Source organism: Dendrobates tinctorius, unplaced genomic scaffold (assembly GCF_039654945.1).
Source record: "Dendrobates tinctorius isolate UK_male_01 unplaced genomic scaffold, ASM3965494v1 ptg000046l, whole genome shotgun sequence".
NCBI classification, from domain to species: domain Eukaryota; kingdom Metazoa; phylum Chordata; class Amphibia; order Anura; family Dendrobatidae; genus Dendrobates; species Dendrobates tinctorius.
In genome coordinates this window covers 59,674,728-59,696,230 of record NW_027361714.1, presented here as the reverse complement: position 1 = coordinate 59,696,230, position 21,503 = coordinate 59,674,728, and positions in this window count along the sequence as shown.

The window sequence follows — 21,503 nt, the reverse complement described above, 5'->3', positions numbered from 1 at the left end:
CATAGTGCATTTGGGACATGCACATTTAAAAAAAACCTTTGCAGCTTAGCCAAGTTTTTTTATCACTTTTTGGAGGCATGTGTAGACTTGGGGAAAGAGTAGCACCTATTGATCTCCCTCTTCTCGGCACACATACTGATCCATTTTCCAGGATTTTATATAAGTCCCAATCTTGGGATAATATAGGGACATATCTATGTACAATATTTTTTATTTTCTGAAATTGGCAACTATATGGAGTACTAAAAATGGTTTTATTTTTCATTTTGTTAAATTTTGTTGTTGTTGGTCTCTTATTGTTATTTATACCATCATCTCGAGTATTTCTTACAAGAACTTTTTTTATTGCTGTATCAATTTGTTTTTTCCTATATCCCCATTCCATTAGTCTCAATGTCGCTATCTCTGCTTGTTCATGGACTAGTGTGATATCAAAGCTGTTTCTATAGATTCTATTTAGTTCACCATAAGGGATTGAATTCACAGTGTGTGCAGGGTGGCAGCTATCTGCTCTAATTGTGGTATTCCCATTAATAGGTTTTCTATAGTTCTGATATCTGACTTCTTGATGTTTTAGAATCATAGAATCATAGAATCGTAGAGTTGGAAGGGACCTCCTGGGCCATCTGGTCCAACCCCCTGCTCAAAGCAGGATTCGCTAAATCATCCCAGTTAGATGTCTGTCCAGCCTCTGTTTGAAGACATCCATTGAAGGAGAACTCACCACTTCTCGTGGCAGCCTGTTCCACTCATTGATCACTCTAACTGTCAAAAAGTTTTTTCTAATATCTAATCTGTGTCTCCTCCCATTCAGCTTCATCCCATTGCTTCTAGTCTTTCCTTGTGCAAATGAGAATAAAGTTGATCCTTCTACAATGTGACAGCCCTTTAGATATTTGTAGACAGCTATTAAGTCTCCTCTCAGTCTTCTCTTTTGCAAACTAAACATTCCCAAATCCTGCAACCTTTCCTCATAAGACAGGGTTTGCAGACTGGTCACCATTCTGGTCGCTCTTTTCTGAACTTGCTCCAGTTTGTTGATGTCTTTTTTAAAATGTGGTGCCCAAAATTGGACACAATATTCCAGATGAGGTCTGACCAAAGAGGAGTAGAGGGAAATAATTACTTCACGTGATCTAGACTGTATGCTTCTGTTAATACATCCTAGAATTGCATTTGCCTTTTTTGCTGCTGCATCACACTGTTGACTCATATTCAGTCTGTGATCTATTAGTATACCCAAGTCTTTTTCACATGTGCTGTCACTTAGCCCTATTCCTCCCATTCTATATATGCTTTTTTCATTTTTATTGCCCAGATGTAGTACTTTGCATTTCTCCCTGTTAAAAACCATTCTGTTAGTTGCTGCCCACTTCTCCAGTTTATTTAAATCTTTTTGAATCCTCTCTCTCTCTTCTCTAGTATTAGCTATCCCTCCTAGCTTTGTGTCATCAGCAAATTTAATCAGTTTACCCTCAATTCCTTCATCTAAATCGTTGATAAAGATGTTGAACAATACAGGGCCCAGGACAGAGCCCTGTGGTACCCCACTTGAGGCATTCTTCCAACTGGATGTGCAGCCATTTACGACCACTCTTTGGGTCCGATCACTAAGCCAGTTATGAATCCACCTAACAGTTGCCTTGTCCATTCCATACTTAGTCATTTTTTCAATAAGGATTGTATGAGAGACTTTGTCAAATGCTTTGCTGAAGTCAAGATATACTATATCTACAGCATTTCCTTGATCCACCCAATCAGTAATACCATCATAGAAGGAAATTAAGTTAGTCTGACATGACTTGTTAGTTACAAACCCATGCTGACTCTGTTTAATCACTTCATTCTTATCCAGGTATTGACATACATGTTGTTTAATAATTTGTTCAAAGATCTTTCCTGGTATAGAAGTCAGACTCACCGGCCTATAGTTGCCTGGGTCCACCTTCTTCCCCTTTTTGAAGATAGGAACAACATTTGCTCTTCTCCAGTCTTCTGGCACTTCTCCTGATCTCCAAGAATTTTCAAAGATTATGGAGAGGGGTTCAAAAATTTCTTCTGCTATCTCCTTCAGTACTCTGGGGTGTAATTCATCTGGACCTGGAGACTTGAATACATTTAGGTTAGCTAAGTGTTTCCTCACTATCTTTCTGTTTATAGATATCCTGGATTCTTCTATTCCCTTAATAGGACAGTGAATAACAGTTGATGTTACATTTCCTTTCTGAGAGAAAACAGATGCAAAATAGGAATTTAAAAGTTCAGCCTTCTCAACATCCTGTCTTACCATTTCATCATTTTCATCCTGTAAAAATCCTATAGCATCTTTGACTTTTCTTTTACTTTTGACATATCCCCAAAATCCTTTATTATTGCTTTTGACATCTCTTGCAAGCCTCAATTCATTTTCAGCTTTAGATTATCTGATTTGTGCCTTGCAGGTTCTGCAGACAGCATTATATTCTTCTTTAGATATGCCTCCTTCTTTCCATTTTATAAACATTTTTTGCTTCCTTTTTAGCATGTGCTTAAGTTCTGTGTTCATCCATCCTGGTTTCCTTAAATGCTTCCTATTCTTCCCTCTTTTCGGAATTGTTAACAACTGTGCTTTGAGAATTTCATTTTTCAAGATTTCCCATCCTTCCTGGACATTTTTGTCTTTAAGGATATCCAGCCATTGGATCCCTCCAATTCTCTTTCTGAATCCCTTAAAATCTGCCTTTCTGAAATCTAACCTTGACGTCTGAGTCTTCACAGGTCTTCCGCCTCTAGTTATCCAAAATTCTAAAATAGCATGGTCGCTACCTCCTAGGGTCCCAGCCACTTTTATCTCCTCAACCATTTCCTCCCTGTTTATAAGGATTAGATCCAAGGTAGCAGTTCCCCTTGTTTTCTCCTTTACCTTTTGGAAGATAAAGTTGTCAGCAAGAGAGGATAAGAATTTCCTTGACCTGTTAGTTTTGCCTGAGAGAGATTCCCAACAAATGTCTGGATAGTTGAAATCTCCCATGACAACTATGTCATATTTTTTGGAGAACTTGGCCATTTGATGCATAAAGAGTTCATCCATATCTTCAGCTTGCACAGGCGGCCTGTAGTAAATGCCTACAATGGTGTCCTTTCCATTGTTCTGTCCTTGTATTCTTACCCAAACAGTTTCCACAGAACTCCCAGTCTCTGAAGCTTCAATCTCTGTGCAGATATACGCATTTCTAACATACAATGCGACACCCCCTCCTCGTTTATCAAGTCTGTTTCTTGCAAATAAGTTGTATCCTTCTAGTCTTGTATTCCAATCATGTGTATTGTCCCACCAAGTTTCAGTGATTCCAATGACATCATATTTCTTTTCCTGTGTTAGTAGTTCCAATTCTCCTTGTTTGTTGCCCATGCTTTGTGCATTAGTATAGAAACATTTTAGTTTGTGATTGGTTTCTCTTTCTCCAATATTTTTTTTAATTAGATTCTTTCGTCTTTGTTCTTCCTTTCCACTTCTAATAGCAGAGTTCTCAGTAGCATTTGTCAGGTGTATGGCTTTTTCTGGTCTTTTGCTTCCCTTCCCATGTTGTTCTAGTTTAAAGCTCTCCTTACAAGTGTAGCAAGGCGACTTCCAAATACCTGCTTTCCAGTCTTCGTAAGGTGCACCCCATCTCTAGCAAGTAGTCCATCGTATAAGTAGTTCACTCCGTGATCCAGAAATCCAAATCGTTGCTGACGGCACCATCGACGTAGCCAGTTGTTCACCTGCAGAATCTTATTCCACCTCCTTGTTCCATGGCCATCCACTGGGAGGATGGAAGAGAAGACCACCTGTGCTCCCAGTTCTTTCACTTTCTTGCCTAAGTCTTCAAAGTCTCTGCAGATGGTTTCCAGGTCGTTTCTTGCGGTGTCATTTGTCCCCACATGTAGTAGCAGGAATGGGTAGTCATCTGTAGGTCTGAAGAGTCCTGATATCCTGTCAGACACATCTTTAATTTTTGCACCTGGAAGACAGCACAATTCTCTTGAAGTTATATCCGGTCTGCAGATAGCGGCCTCTGTTCCTCTCAACAGGGAATCCCCCATGACCACCACTCTCCGTTTCTTCTTCACAACATTTTTCTTTCTCCATCCAGGAGGACTCTGAAGGCGTACAAGATTGCTGTTTGTTGGCATCTCCCATAAGAAACAAATCCAAGAAACTGATTTTATCCTGTGGTTCAGTATACGTAAATTTTAAATTTACATCATTGGCATTGATATAGGATAAAAAAAAGTGGGATTCTCTCCCCTTGCCCTATCCATATTAGTAAAACATCATCCAAATATACCATTTGTTTTAATACCATGTATCATAAGGAATCTGTATCTCAGTGAATAAGGGCTTTTACCAGAAACATGTTGAGATGTATCCACAACCTGTATGATCTTTTAAAATATTTGAAATAAATTTGAGGATTTTATCTATTTTTTTGGACTCACCAAAATTTATTTCCTATAATTTTTCCATAGTTTGGTCCACAGAGTCATATGAGGTCTTGTTTTTTTGCAAGACGAGTTGACATTTTTATTGGCACCATTTTCGGGCACATGACATTTTTTGATCGCTTTTTATTCCGATTTTTGGGAGGCAGAATGTGTTCTGTCCCCACATGAGGCGAACAGAGGTGTAGTTGATTGGGGCTGGGAGAGATTCCTACCTTCCGATTCCTCAATGCAGAGCAGACAGGACCAATGTTGCTGTTTTGCTGTTCATGCGTCTGGAGAGATGATACACACCAGATATTGTGAAGTCCAGACTTGTTTATTGGAAATCTGGACATACAGCGTATGATTGGTAATGCAGTACTTCTCCAGAAATGCAGGTGTAACGACCGAGGTGGTACAGCAAGATGTGTGCAGCAAGGTATGCAGCAAGATGATTCAGCAAATTTAGCAAATTGTGTGTGGTCAAAAAACTGATGCCTTCCACAGCCTGGTAAGCGTGTCTCTCCCGGGAGAAAAAGAAACTAGTAATGGCCACCGGCAGGAAGAGAAGGAGTCACCTGACCTGGACGTGGGAGGCATGTACTAGAATCAATTAGCTGCTGTCTGCCATACAGAAAAGGACAGCAGGTGGCAGCAGACCAAATGCAAAACTGAATACAAAGAAAGGTAACATAACACAATTATATAAGCATACAATCATAACCTTAGATGGAACAGCACAGAATGAACAAAAACCAGCAGTTCATGAATTTCTTTTGGGGGGGCGTTTATACTGTTCCACATGTGGTAAAATTGATAAAGCAGTTTTATTCTTCGGGTCGGTACTATGACAGTGATACCTCATTTATATCATTTCTTATGTTTTGGCACTTTTAAACAATAAAAACTATTTTATATAAAAAATAATTATTTTTGCATCACTTTATTCTGAGAGCTATACCTTTTTTATTTTTTCGCTGATGATGTTGTATGGCAGCTTGTTTTTTGCGAGACAAGATGACGTTTTCAGCCGTAGTATGTTTATTTATATCCGTGTTTTTGATCGCGTGAAATTCCTCCTTTTGTTTGCCGGTATGATGATAAAGCATTGTTTTTGTTTTAATGGTGTTCACTAAAGGGGTTTGTCATGGTTGTAGACAGGGTTCCTTCCCTGTCCTCTCAGGGTTAATTTTGTATGGCCTCCTTTTGGTTTGGGGAGGGCTATATTTACCTGCCTTCATCTGGGGATCCTTGTCAGTGATACATCTGTCTTAGCTGTATGTCTGACCCCCTGGTGTGCATTCCTACTGTTTTGTCCGATTGCTTTCCCGGTCTATTTTCTCGTTCAGTTCATTGCCTTGACTCTGTGCTTATTGTCTGTTTCTGACTCTGACCTTTGGCTTTGTACTCTATCTTCCCACCTGTCTGCCCCATTTGTACTGCACCGCTATCTCTTTTTTTTTTTTTGATACGTCCTGGCCACTCTCAGCGTCTCACCCTTTGGCACATTATCGACCTCCCGGCTTGACCACGGCACGTTCACGCTACTCTCCGACTTTGCCGGCCACAGCCGTTATTTGGCATCTGGTTCTGCCTCCGGCCACTCCCCCGGTGGTCATGTGTCTAAGGCCCTGCGCTCCGGCAGGTAAGCTCACTGCAGTGCTCCTCACACACACTTTGTCCTTCTGTAACACATGCACAGACTTCTGCTGTAAGTCTGCAGCAGGGTTCTAGATATTATCACTGACCCAAACATTTAAATGAGATTTTGCACCTTTTTTTTTCCTTTGGTCACGGATCCGCTGAATGCTCTCTCCGAGCAAGTGAATTGCCTCACTCAAATGATGCAAAAACTATCTGTGGAACAGCGAACCCTGGCTCAGTCGCATCAACAGGTTCAGAGAGAGGTTGCTGACGCCGTGCAGGGTTCTTTTCCTTCTGGGGCCTGGGGTGAAGGTACCACAGATGTTTCCTTAATCTCCCCCAAACCACTTGTTTAGTTGCCTGACACCTTTTCTGGGGATTCAGGGTGTTCAAAGGGGGGTGTAAATTGTTTTTCTTTCTGCGTCCACGCACCTCTGGGAATGAAAGCCAGAGGGTGGGAAATATTATTTTTTTATTAAGGGGGGCTCTACAAGCTTGGGCTTTTTCTCTCTCTCCCTCCGCTCTGGAACGTATGTTTGTAGATCTCTTTTTTGAGGCTCTTGGGCAAATTTATGATAATAGATAATAGTGCGTCTGGCTGAGGATATGGTCATGAGTGTGACACAGGGGAAGCACTCAGCGGAGTGGTTTTGTTCCGAGTTCAGACGCTGGGCGGCTGAGATATCCTGGAATGATGCCACCTTAAGAGGGCTGTTCCGCAGAGGCCTATTCAAACCATTTGCAGTTAGAGGTTGTTGGTGGCCCCGTTTTGACCACCACTTTTGTTGACTGTGGATTTACCACCAATTTAATTGACTCTCGTGTTGTGACTCTTTATAAGGGCCCCGTCACACATAGCGACTCACCAGCGATCCCAACAACGATATCAACTTGTCAGGATCGCTGGTGAGCTGTCAAACAGGCAGCTTCACCAGCGATCAGCACCAGCGACGCCAAGCGGGCGCGTCGCTGTGTACGTTAGTTACCAGCGCGCTGATGCAGGGAGCTGGTAACTAAGGTACACATCGGGTTTCTAAGCGGCGTGCATCACTTAGAAACCCGATGTGAACCTTGGTTACCAGCTCCCTGCACCAGTGTGCTGGTAACTAAGGTACACATCGGGTTTCTAAGCACCGCACGGTGCTTAAAAACCCGACGTTTACCTTGGTTACCAGCGCGCTGATCGCTGGTCGTTGCTCTCCCGCCTGCCACACGGAGCGATGTGTGCTGGCCAGCGGGAGACCAACAACCCAAAAAAAGTCCTGACCTTTCATCAACGATCAGCGATACCCGGCAGGGGGGCTGGTCGCTGATAGCTGTTGCATCACAAAACTTGTGACTCAGCAGCGATCTCGCTAGCGAGATCGCTATGTGTGACGGGGGTTTAAGATAGGGACAGTTAGGCTTTAATCCCCTGTCCAGGTGGTGACCATTGACTCCTCTCCTCTCACCCGAGCGGGAATCTGTTTTCTGTCAGAGGGTTTCTCACTAAGAGTGGGTCCTGCTCATGTGGAAAACATAAGCTGTTTTGTCTTGAATACTTTGCCTGCGGGTCTGGTGTTAGGTATGCCTTGGCTCCAATGCCATAACCCCATTATTGATTGGGTAACTCGGCAAATTGTCCAATGGGGGTCCAATTGTACCAGTCTGTGTTGCAATTCTGTGCCATTGTCCACCCCTTTAAAATATGTATCTGTGTTGTCTGTCAGTCTGGAGGGTATTCCGGAGTACCTAAAAGACTTTGAAGACATGTTCTTCGAAAGCAAGGCTGAGGTGCTACCATCACATAGACCTTTCGATTGTGCCATTGACTTAGTTCCTGGGGCTAAACTTCCAAAGGCCCGTTTGTTTTATCTGTCTGGGCCCGAGCGCCAAGCCATGAAAGAGTATATTGTGGAGAGTCTCCGCAAAGGGCATATACGCCCTTCTGTCTCGCCTTTAGCCGCTGGGTTTTTTCGCTAAGAAAAAAGATGGTGGTTTACAGCTATGCCTCAACTTTCGGTAACTCAACAAGATTACCATGAGAAACACGTATCCACTCCCCCTCATTCCGGATCAGTGTAACCAACTTTCGGGGGCCAAATGGTTTTCCAAGCTTGATTTACGGGGGGCCTATAACCTTATAAAGGTTCGTGAAGGGGATGAGTGGAGAAGTGCATTTCTTATGTCTGAAGGACTGTTTGAGAACCTAGTCATGCCCTTTGGTCTGACTAACTCTCCTTCTGTTTTTCAAAATTTTATTAATGTCATTCTTTCTGATCTGATTGGGCGCTTTGTGGTCATTTTTCTTGATGACATTTTAGTGTGCTCACCTGATAGTCAATCCCACTTACACCATCTGGGAACTGTTCTTCTGAGACTTAAGGCCCCGTCACACTCAGCGAGATCGCTGATTTTGTGTGACGCCACAGCGATCTTGCCAGCGATATCGCTGTGTGTGGCATGTATCAGCGACCGGACCCCTGCCAGGTATCACTGATCGCGCTTGAAAGTCCTGGGCCATTTTTTGATCGTTGGTCTCCCGCTGGCCAGCGCGCATCGCTGCGTGTGACAGCAAGAGACCAACGATCAGCTGGTTTCCAAGGTAAACAATGAGTATCTAAGAGCCGCACGGCTATTAGTTACCCGCTGTTTACCTTAGAAACCAGCGTGCACGCTGGTTTCCAAGGGAAACAGCGGGTATCTAAGAGCCGCGCAGCTCTTAGATACCCGCTGTTTACCTTGGATACCAGCTTACTCTCTGGTCCTGATCGCTGGTGAGTCTGTCTAACTATGTCCCAGCGATCCCATCCACGTCGGATCGTTGGTGGGATCGCTGGGACATTGATGCATGTAACGGGGCCACTAGAGAAAACTGTTTGTATGCTAAGTTAGAGAAGTGTTCATTCTTTGTACAGGAATTGTCTTTTTTGGGTTTGATTATTACTTGTGACGGGTTTCGCATGGATCCAAAAAAAGTCCAGGCTATTATTGATTGGGTTCAAGCTCATGATTTAAAGGGTTTGCAATGCTTTCTGGGCTTTGCAAACTACTATCGAAAACTCATGAAGGGATTTTTGCAGATGGTTAAGCCCCTGACTGATCTCACACTCAAGGGGGCTGATGTGAAAAATTGGTCGACTTCTGCGAAAAATTATTTTCTGACTTTAAAAAAGTGTTTTATTTCTGACCCAGTGTTGGTCCAGCCAGACCCGTCTAGACCTTTTATCGTGGAGGTCGATGCTTCTAAGTGGGAGTGGGGGCAGTGTTGTCTCAGGGTCCCGCTACTCTAACCAACCTCAAACCTTGTGCCTTCTTTTCCAGAAAGTTCTCTTCTGCCAAGAGAAGTTACGATGTGGGTAATAGAGAGCTTCTGGCGATCAAGTTGGCCTTTGAAGAATGGAGGCATTTTTTGGAGTGGGCTATTCATCTGGTCACCGTGATTACCGATCACAAAAACTTAGCTTATATCGAGTCAGCCAAAAGATTGACCCCCAGGCAGGCCCGGTGGTCACTTTTTTTCCAGATTTCAATTTTCCCTCACCTTCCACCCAGGGTCTAAGAATGTTAAGGCAGATGAATTGTCCCAAAGCTTTGATCCGGTGTCTCCTCCTGAACCCCCATCCTCCATGCTTCAGCCTGAAATGGTGGTGGCCAAAACCTCATCTGAATTGGAGAGAGAAATTTTTGAGGCTCAGGCTCTGGCTCCCAATAATAAACCGGTGGGTAAATTGTACCAGAATAATTCCGTGATAGACTCCTGCGGGAGTTTCATGAGTCTGTATTGAGTGCTCATCCTGGGATTTTGGCCACCCGGGAGGCAGTTGCTAGGGTTTTCTGGTGACCCTCTTTGGTTGCGGATGTTAAAAGGTTTATGTCTACATGTGGGGTTTGTGACCATTCTAAAAATTCTCATTGCCGGTTGGCTGGGTAATTGGTGCCTTTACCAATTCCGGATAGACCATGGACACATTTGTCCATGGATTTTATCACTAATCTCCCCCTTCCAGGGGTAAATCTGTTGTGTGATTGTTGGTGGATAGATTTTCCAAACAGGCTCATTTTGTACCTCTGTCTGCTTTACCGTCTGCTGAAACTTTGGCCAGGTTGTTTGTGCAGCATATGGTCCGCCTGCATGGTGTGCCTATGAATGTGGTGTTTGACAGAGGTGTGCAGTTTGTGGCCAAGTTTTGGAGGGCTTTTTGTAAGGCTGGTTTCACATTAGCGCTTTTTAAGCGCACGCACGGCCGGGGGTAACTCCGCCCCCGAGCCGGCTCTCTGCCCGGCGTGCCCGCCCCTTGCTTGTAGCGCCGCCTCCTAGCGCACAGCGGCGCCTGCGATCGGCGCACCCTATCTTTAGCATAGGGTGCGCAAATCGTGCGCAGGCCGTGCGCTAGTTGCGCTTTGACCTGCGCTGCGCACTTTTGACGGTGCGCCGTGCGCGCCAAAATCAAACTTTTCGGATTTTGGCGCGCACGGCGCACCGTCAAAAGTGCGCAGCGCAGGTCAAAGCGCAACTAGCGCACGGCCTGCGCACGATCTGCGCACCCTATGCTAAAGATAGGGTGCGCCGATCGCAGGCGCCGCTGTGCGCTAGGAGGCGGCGCTACAAGCAAGGGGCAGGCACGCCGGGCAGAGAGCCGGCTCGGGGGCGGAGCTACCCCCGGCCGTGCGTGCGCTTAAAAAGCGCTAATGTGAAACCAGCCTAAGAAGTTGGGAATCACTCTGTCTTTTTCCTCTGCTTATCATCCGGAGTCTAATGGGCAAACCAAACGCACTAATCAGTCCCTGGAGCAAATTCTGAGATGTTTGGCATCTTCCAGACAGGATGACTGGTGTGATGCGTTACCGGGGGCAGAGTTTGCTTTCAACGGTCGTGTGAGTCAGTCCATGGGAATGTCTCCTTTCCTGGTCAACTATGGTTTTAACCCACATTTTGGGGAGTTCTTGATAGGGTTAACTAGTGGGATAGTTTTACAGGTCGGGTCATTACGGACGCGGTGATACTAAATATGTGTACTTTTATTGTTTAGATTTTTTTTTAAAATATATTTATTTATTGATGGAATGAATATTGATTTTTGTATTATTTTTTTAAAATATTTTTACAATTATTTAAAAAAATTTTTTTTATTTAACTCTTACTTTTACACTGTGTTCCACTATGGGACACTCATTTTGTGCAGGCTGATTGCTTCTATAGCATGCAGATCTGCATGCTATAGAAGCTGTCAGTGCGGCAGCTTCTATAACACTAACCTGAGAGACTTCCTGACATGCACGGCACATGACAGGAAGTCTCTCAGCTCTGGAGACCCAGATGTCGTCATGACGACATCGGGTCTCCATGGCAGCGATCGGGAACCCGCATCATGATGCGGGGTCTCCGATCCAAAGGCAGAAGGGCTGTCAGCCCCACAATCATGTTTGATCGCAGTGTTCTGGGGGTTAAAGTGCCGGAAGTGGTCCGTGACCGCTCCTGACACTTAGTGCCAGGTGTCAACTGTGAGAATCAGCTGACACCCAGCTGCGATCAGCTCGCACATAACGCACTATACTGTTAATGGGCATTAAGTCCCAGGGCACATGGAAGGTATAGTTACTCAAATGTCACAAAGGGGGGTTAATCATGTTTTCTGTTTTATTACCTTACCAACTCACAATTGTTACAGTATCTTTTCATTTATATTTTCTTTTATTACAGTGATTCTATTATAGTATTTTTGCCTTTACCCCTGTGAGTTGGCCTTTTTTCTATCAGTTTCAAAACCATCCCCTGTATTTGCCTCTGTAGTTATTCCTCCTCCTCTGTTGTGTTACCTTATAACCTATCCATTGCTCCTCTGTTCTTCTGAGCCTCCATCAGATGATAATTTTCCGTCACCTGTCTATTGTTATTTGTTTCATTCACCTCAAGGTCATACAATGAATATAATTCCATGTGTATTCAGACTTATCAGATGACACTGCAGTCTGCTGGTGCATCAAACAAGATATCAATTCATCGGAGGATTACAAAATATGATGAGGCCTAATTTATCTTTTTTACAGTCTGGCAGCTGGAATCAATTACTTCTATTTCTGAACCTTTCTATTTCCAATGCAATGCTACATACAGTATGTGTTACAGAACACTCTCATGTGGATCAAACACTGGAAATGTGACCTGTACCGACCCCTGTGCTTAATTATCTGGCTGCCCTAGGAAAAAAAAAGGAAAAATTAATTGGTCTCTGTGATCGGAGAGGATGCCATCTAGTGTAGGAAGATAATCATTGTGAAAGAGTTCGTAACAGATATAATGCAGTTTAGTCAGCAGCAGTGGCGGTCTGATCCGACAGAATACTGCATGAATGCCATTTTCTCATAACGACACAGTCCTGAGACTATTGAGCACACGATTATAACACATTCCTTGCTGGATTGTAATTATATGTTTCCAGTTACTGTATTTTAATAGCACTTCACAGAAAATATCTCAGCCATACAAGAAACACTTGAGAAAACTTCACTGGAAGACCATACATACAGGTTAGTATTATTAAGCTTGCAAGTATGGGCAGGGCTGGTGTTTCGGGCAGGCAAACAAGGCAGATGCCTAGGGCCCCCACCCACAAAGGGGGTCCCCTGCATCTGCAGACCCTTTTTGAATTGCACAGAGGGTGAGCAGCATTACTTACAGTGAATAATGCTGTGAATCCTCGGTAGTCCCGGAGCGTCTCTCCCAAACTCCCCCCCCTCCTCAGTGTTAGGTAAAAATTTGGGAGCGAGGTGGAGGGGCCGTCTCACAGCACAGAAGAGGTCAGACGCCTGGGCAGGAAAATGTCTGCAGCCCTGTCTGTGTCCCCTCTTCCTCATCATGGCTGCTCCTAACCCACTATCCTGGGATCTGCATAGGTGAAGCAGCAGGACCTGGTAAGTATACATATATATGTGTACCTGTGTGTACATGTACAGTATACAGTGAGTGTGTGAATGTGTATGTGTATTACAGTATGTGTGTACATATACACAGTATATAGTACGATTGTGTACATTGGGTACGGAAATTATTCAGACCCCTTTAAATTTTTCACCCTTTGTTTCTTTGCAGCCATTTGGGAAATTCAAAAAAGTAAATTTTTTTCTCATTAATGTACACTCTGTAACCCATCTTGACTAAGAAAAACACAAATGTATAAATTTTTGCAAATTTATTAAAAAAAGAAAAACTGAAATATCACATGGTCATAAGTATTCAGACCCTTGGCTCAGACACTCATATTTAAGTCACATGCTTTCTATTTCCGTGTGATCCTCCTTGAGATGGTTCTATTCCTTCATTGGAGTCCAGCTCTGTTTAATTAAACTGATAGGACTTGATTTGTAAAGGCACACACCCGTCTATATAAGACCTCACAGCTCACAGTGCATGTCAGGCCAAATGAGAATGATGGTCTGAAGCTGCGCAGACTCCCCGCCTGACCCACGGTGAACTCGGCAGGGAAAATGTGCAGAAACTTTCCCACGCTACAGAGTTCATCTCCGGTCAGGCTGGGAGGCTGCACAGGCAGCTTCTCAGTCATTTCACAGCTGGTTACAGCTAGGCCGGTTGCATTAGCACCACTCCCGGTTGTAAACTATTTAACCCCTTGATTTGGATTGCTAGATGGGACTTGATTGTACAGCGGACATGTATTGTATATTGTTGCTTTTTTATTTATTATAGGAGAACGAGGGCTTTGCTTGGAATGGGAGTGTAATAAAGATGGAAAACCTGTGTGTTTAATTATTTCATTGAAAGACTTTATTCCTAATATGTTTGTGCTTTTTTTAACCCTTTCATACTATTGGATTAATAATGGACAGTATTATTGAGCGAACGTGCTCACCACTACTCGTTACTCGCCCGAGTATCACGGTACTTGGTGTACTCAGTGAGCACCGAGCATTTCCGGGATTACTCGGCAGGAACTCTGGTCTCGTCTCCACCTAGCTTTTTTGGCAGACTTCAGAGACCCAATCATGATGCAGGAATTGTCTGCCAGGCAATGAAATACAGCAGCCATCTTTGTTGTGGTCGTGCAGTGATTGGCTGGCCGCACAGCACCATCAGCGGTATAAGAGACCGGACGCCGCCCTGCTCGGCTCATTCAACTCCGGATTTAGATAGTGTAGGGAGAGCTGCTGCCAAGATAGGATCAGAAATGGGGATTTATTAGTCAGTGGCGCGCCGTTCACCTATCATGAGGCCTGGGCCTGGCCAACTGTTTTTCCTGCCGCTGGCTCTTTAAAATCTTCGGGCACAGCGGCTTTACAGGTGCGCGCAGTGGCCTGGGTGCCCTGTACATAGGGGGTTAATAAGAATGCCTGACATTGAACGTTAGGACGTTCTTTGTGAGCAGAGAGAGAGCGCTCTGCTCTCCCTGCCTCCTGCCCCTGGCTGCAGCGCGCCGCTGAACCTTAACGTATCAGGTCAATGACTGCCTCAGCTCAGGCATCCAGAGGAGTGTACACGTGTGTTCCTGAGGCAATCTACAGTTACAGAAGACAGGACAGGTACTGAGCTGGGGCTGGGCTGATGTATACAGGGGATGGGGGCTGGCTGGGCTGATATATACAGGGGCTGGCTGTGGCTGATGTATATATAGGGGCTGGCTGTGGCTGATGTATATACAGGGGCTGGCTGTGGCTGATGTATATACAGGGCTGTGGGCTGCCTGTGGCTGATGTATACAGGGGCTGGGGGCTGGCTGTGGCTGAAGTATACAGGGGCTGGGGGCTGCCTGGGCTGATATATACAGGGGCTGGCTGTGGCTGATGTATATACAGGGGCTGGCTGTGGCTGATGTATATACAGGGCTGGGGGCTGCCTGTGGCTGATGTATACAGGGGCTGGGGGCTGGCTGTGGCTGAAGTATACAGGGGCTGGGGGCTGCCTGGGGTGATATATACAGGGGTTGGCTGTGGCTGATGTATATACAGGGGCTGGGGCTCGGATAATGTATACAGGGGCCGGGGGCTGCCTGTGGCTAATGTATACAGGGGCTGGGGGCTGACTGTGGCTGATGTATATACACAGGGGCTGGCTGTGGCTGATGTATATAGGGGCGGGGGGCTGGCTGTGGTTGATGTATACAGGGGCTGGGGGCTGGCTGTAGTTGATGTATACAGGGGCTGGGGGCTGGCTGGGGCTGATGTATACAGGGGCTGGGGGCTGGCTGTGGTTGATGTATACAGGGGCTGGGGGGGCTGATGTGTATACAGGGGCTGGTTTGGCTGATGTGTACACAGGGGCTGGGGGCTGGCTGGGCTGATGTGTATGCAGGTGCTGGGGGCTGGTTGTGGCTGATGTATACAGGGGCTGGGGGCTGGCTGTGACTGATGTATATACAGGGGTTGGCTGAGCTGAAGTATACAGGGGCTGGCTGGGCTGATGTATATACAGGGGCTGGCTGTGGCTGATGTGTATACTGGGGCTGGCTGTGGCTGATGTGAATACAGGGGCTGGCTGTGACTGATGTGTATACAGGGGCTGGCTGTGGCTGATGTATATACAGGGGCTGGGGACCGGCTGATGCTGGGCTGATGTATATACAGGTGCTTGGCTCAGTGGGCTGGGGCTGCTGTTAATGTATATACAGGTGCTGGGCTTAGTAGGCTGGTGATTTATATACAGGTGCTGGGCTCAGTGGGCTGGGTGTCATGATCCCAGTGCAGGTTTTGACCTGCACGTCAGGGGTTAATGTCTTGAGCCCAGTGCAGGCTTTGACCTGAACGCCTGGGGTTAATTATTGTGGCCTATCTTTGGTTCAGGGAGAGCTTCTTATTGCCCTGGGAAACTCCAATCCCTGTCAGTTACACTTTTACCTTTGGCCGAGTGTGTTGACCCCGGTGTGCCTGTGCCTGTTCGTTGTCTTCCAGCTTGCTTATATGGTTCTGACCCGATTCTGTCCCCTGTTGTGAGTTTGCCTGTTGATTCTGTACTGTATATCTGTTTCTCTGGTTTCTGACTTCTTGGCTGCGTCCTGACTATCCATTCAGTCTAATCCTTTGGTATTGTCATGCTATCTCGTGCTTTGACCCCAGCCTGATCTGTTTACGTCCCTGTCTATGCCCCTTGGTAACTTTGTCCCATAGTTACCCTGCTAGGAGTTTTCCTTCAGCTCCTAGCTCTCTGGAGTTTAGGCCACGCCCCCAGCAGTCCCGTGCTTCAGGTCCTGCTGGTCTGAAGCACGCATCTTCTCTGCTGCTGCCTGCTCCACAGGTATCTTAGAGCACAGTTTGTCTTACTCAGGACATGTGCACTGGCTCAGTGAGCAAGTGCAGTGTGGTGTTCCTGACACTGGGGCTGGAGATGTATATACAGGTGCTGGGCTCAGTGGGCTGGGGATGATGTATATACAGGTGCTGGGCTCAGTGGGCTGGTGATGATGTATATACAGGTGCTGGGCTCAGTGGGCTGAGACTGGTGATGATGTATATACAGGTGCTTGGCTCAGTGGGCTGGTGATGTATATACAGGTGCTGCGCTCAGTGGGCTGGTGATGATGTATATGCAGGTGCTGGGCTCAGTGGCCTGGGGATGATGTATATGCAGGTGCTGGGCTCAGTGGGCTGGGGCTGGTGATGATGTATATACAGGTGCTGGGCTCAGTGGGCTGGGGCTGATGATGTATATACAGGTGCTGGGCTCAGTGGGCTGGGGCTGGTGATGATGTATATACACGTGCTGAGCTCAGTGGGCTGGGGCTGATGATGATTTATATCCAGGTGCTGGGCTTAGTGGGCTGAGGCTGGTGCTGTATATATAGGTATGGCGCTCATTATACTGTACGGAGCAGTTTCATTCACGTTTTTCGTTCTAAAATTTTACAACCTGAATGACCATGGCTTGCCCCCCCTCCATTTTGATCCTGGGTACGCCCATGCAGTGTGGGGTCTACCATCGTAAACTACTCAAATCCAGATAAACCAACAGTCCTTCTAAGGACTAATTCCAGAGTATATAGGTTCCAGTATTAGGTAGGCAGGGTAGTGTACGTCGCTCTATACACATGCATATATCAAGAAGGTCCATTCCCTTCCTGTGTTCTGGTGCTGCTGCTGCTACCTGTAGGATATATTGGCCGTATATACATAGCCCTAGGTGTAATTGACTTTGAAAAATTTTGGCCTGGGATAATAGAGCTTTTTTTTTTTATTGCAAAGCAATCCAGAGCCCTTTTTTTCCTCCATTTGCTTTTTGACAGTGCACAATACAGCCAGATCCTTTTCCTAGCACAGCGTGAAAATCCAGCAATTTTAAAGGGGTCCCAAACATCCCTTTTGAGTGCGCAGAGAAATATTTAATTTTTATGTGATACGGTTGAGTAGTTTTATTTTTAAGTGTCTTACACAATTTCTTGACACTATTTTGCTGAACCCCCCCAAAAAAATACACACAAGCCACATATTTTACAGTGTGGTATATCTGTGACACGCCTCATCCATCCGTCTGCTAAAAATGTTGGTCTTTTTAGCCCTAAATTCAATTTTTTTTGCTGTATATCACTGTACTTACACACAGCACTATTTAGCCGAAAAGAAAAAAAAAAAAAACAGGCCACACATTTGTTGTAGTGGTATCGCCGTGCCAGCTGATACCTGTGCGTGCTCAAAGTTTGGCCAGTTTAGGCCGGTTTTCCTTTTTTTGTCCTGGGTATCACAGTACTTATCTACAGCACTATTTAGCAAGAAAATAAAAAAATACAGGCCACACATTTTTCGGTGTGGTACCTCCGTGCTAGTTCATATCTGTGTGTGCTCATAGTTTGGCCAGTTTAGGCCGGTTTTCCTTTTTTGTCCTGGGTGTTACTGAACTTATTTGCAGAACTATGTTGCATTATTTTAAAAAAAAACAGGGCACATACAGTGCCTTGCGAAAGTATTCCGCCCCCTGGAACTTTTCATCCTTTTCCCACATATCATGCTTCAAACACAAAGATACCAAATGTAAATTTTTGGTGAAGAATCAACAACAAGTGGGACACAATTGTGAAGTTGAACGAAATTTATTGGTTATTTTAAATTTTTGTGGAAATTCAAAAACTGAAAAGTGGGGCGTGCAATATTATTCGACCCCTTTAACTTAATACTTTGTTGCGCCACCTTTTGCTGCGATTACAGCTGCAAGTCACTTGGGGTATGTCTCTGTCAGTTTTGTACATCGAGAGACTGACATTCTTGCCCATTCTTCCTTGGCAAACAGCTCGAGCTCAGTGAGGTTAGATGGAGATCGTTTGTGAACAGCAGTTTTCAGCTCTTTCCACAGATTCTTGATTGGATTCAAGTCTGGACTTTGACTTGGCCATTCTAACACCTGGATACATTTATTTGTGAACCATGCTATTGTAGATTTTGCTTTATGTTTGGGATCACGGTCTTGTTGGAAGACAAATCTCCATCCCAGTCTTAGGTCTTTTGCAGACTCCAACAGGTTTTCTTCAAGAATGGTCCTGTATTTGGCTCCATCCATCTTCCTATCAATTTTAACCATCTTCCCAGTCCCGGCTGAAGAAAAGCAAGCCCAAACCATGATGCTGCCTCCACCATGTTTGACAGTGGGGATGGTGTGCTGCCTTTACATCAAACATATAGCTTGGCATTGTTGCCTAAAAGTTCGATTTTGGTTTCATCTGACCAGAACACCTCCTTCCACATGTTTGGTGTGTCTCCCAGGTGGCTTGTTGCAAACTTTAAACAACACTTTTTATGGATATCTTTGAGAAATGGCTTTCTTTTTGCCACTCTTTCATATAGGTCAGATTTGTGCAGTATACGACTGATTGTTGTCCTATGGACAGAGTGTCCCACCTCAGCTGTAGATCTCTGCAGTTCATCCAGAGTGATCATGGGCCTCTTGGCTGCATCTCTGATCAGTCTTCTCCTTGTAGGAGATGAAAGTTTAGAGGGACAGCCAGGTCTTGGTAGATTTGCAGTGGTATGATACTCCTTCCATTTCAATATGATTGCTTGCACAGTGCTCCATGGGATGTTTAAAGTTTTGGAAATCATTTTGTATCCAAATCCAGCTTTCAACTTCTCCACAACAGTATCACGGACCTGCCTGTTGTGTTCCTTGGTATTAAAGATGTTCTCTGTGCTTCAAACAGAACCCTGAGACTATCACAGAGCAGGTGCATTTATACGGAGACTAGATTACACACAGGTGGATTATATTTATCATCATTAGTCATTTAGGACAACATTGGATCATTCAGAGATCCACAATGAACTTCTGGAGTGAGTTTGCTGCACTGAAAGTAAAGGGACCGAATAATATTGCACGCCCCACTTTTCAGTTTTTGACTTTCCACAAAAATTTAAAATAACCATTAAATTTCGTTCAACTTCACAATTGTGTCCCACTTGTTGTTGATTCTTCACCAAAAATTTACATTTGGTATCTTTATGTTTGAAGCATATGTGAGAAAAGGTTGAAAAGTTCCAGGGGGGTCGAATACTTTCGCAAGGCACTGTAAATCTCTTTAAAAAACATTAATTAAAAAAAAATGTAACAATCATGTATATTTTGGTAAATTCCTTCAAAGTTTTCTACTATTATTGGACCTTTATGATTCCGTTTCTTTGTAGTTTTTTTTTTTATTATTATGGGAGTGCCCATTATTGATTTTGACCTTTAGATAGGGGTTTAGTCCAGCAGAAATTTTCTTATGCATACTGCAAATGAAGCTAATCAGCAAATAGATCAATAGACACAACAGAGGTGAAAAGGCAAGCTTGTTTTAGAAAAAATAAACTTCGATGCCAGCGCTTTTAAAGTTTAAACAAGTCCACAGAACAGTTTGCTATGCTTACAAAAGACAAAGATTTAAGCAGCAGGTCTGAGCCTGGAAGTAGATACAAGGTGTAGAAACCGCAGAAATTTTCAAAGATGATTGCAGCTGAGAACTGGATGGTGGCAAACTCCAAAGAACAAGGAAAATGAATAGAAATCTTACTCAATACTGATACAAATGAGAGTCTGTCAGCCTTAAAGGATTTGTCCAGGTTGGGGATGAAGATAGTGCATGCCATCAAGATTCCCTGGTGCTGGCGGCAAAAGGGCAAGATCATGTGATTTGCATACTTCTCGCCACATTTTGGCTAGACGTGCGCGACCTCAGTCGATACTAGTGAACTGAGTGAGGTCATGCTCATCTATTCAGAACTACTCATTTACCTGCAATCACATGTCTGTTCGCTCTTGCAACGAAGAACCCTGAAAATGTGCAATGAGGATTCAGAAGTAACATTAAATGACTTAAGACTTCTATCCAAAACCTTGACAACCCCATTTACAAATGCTTGGATGGCTATGTCACTGAAGTTTACCAGGCAACTTGTGAAACCTGATGTGGAGCACAGCAAAGGGTGCGATCAATGGGAATGGAGCAAAGCCATGTCCTGGAGTCAAGACAGGTGCTCAGAAGTATGGCTATGGTAATATGGGGATCTTTCTTGCTATACCAAAGAAGGACCACTTCTACAGGGCAGTTTTAAGATCCAGCATACAAAATGAGTCCCCATTGGAGATTTCCATATGCCACATTGGGGTGTATGGCGAGGGATTGTCATAGTGAGGCAATATGAATGCATAGAGATTTTCAAAGTAGAGACAAATTTTCTACTATGAGACCTCTATATCGGTATAAGCATGGACCAGAATAAACAGGACAGCTTTATACAAGTGTAGAAATGGCAGACAGAGAACACAGCACTATGTTCCACGTTTGCTTTCTTTGTGCCTTATGTTTTTTCTCTCAAGCTGGCAATACATCATGCACACTTAATAGAAGCAGTGTTTGAGGGCAGATAAGGGAATGCTGTGCTCTGGAGAGAGCTGCTCTCTGATTTACTAAGACTGGTAATTAACATAAAAAGCTTAAGTAGACTAAGCAGCTGAAAAGCCGAGGAATTAATAAAATTTTTTTTTAGCATTTTTGCATTAGTTAGTAATTTCTCTGAAATTCTGCATCGTGTTCAAAACACAAAACTTACCTTGTTTTAGGTAGGTCCTAAAATGCTTTAACCCCTTCCTGACATGTGACGTACTATCCCGTCCACGGGACCCGGGACCCTATGACCGGGGACGGGATAGTACGTTATCGTGATCAGCGGCGCTCATGGGGGAGCGCCGCTGATCGCGGCCGGGTGTCAGCTGACACCCAGCACTATGTGTCAGGGGCGGTCACAGATCACGTTATCCCCTGGCACACTGCAATCAAACATGATCACAGTGTACCGGGGGTTTAGGGAAGCATCAGCAGGGAGGGGGCTCCCTCCGTGCTTCCCTGAGACCCCCGCAGCAGTGCAATCTAAGGGCCTCTTTCCCTGCAGGTCCCCAGATCCAATATGGCGGCGAGGACCTTCGGGGGCCTGCAGGGAGGCGTCTTTCCCAATGCCTGCTGAGA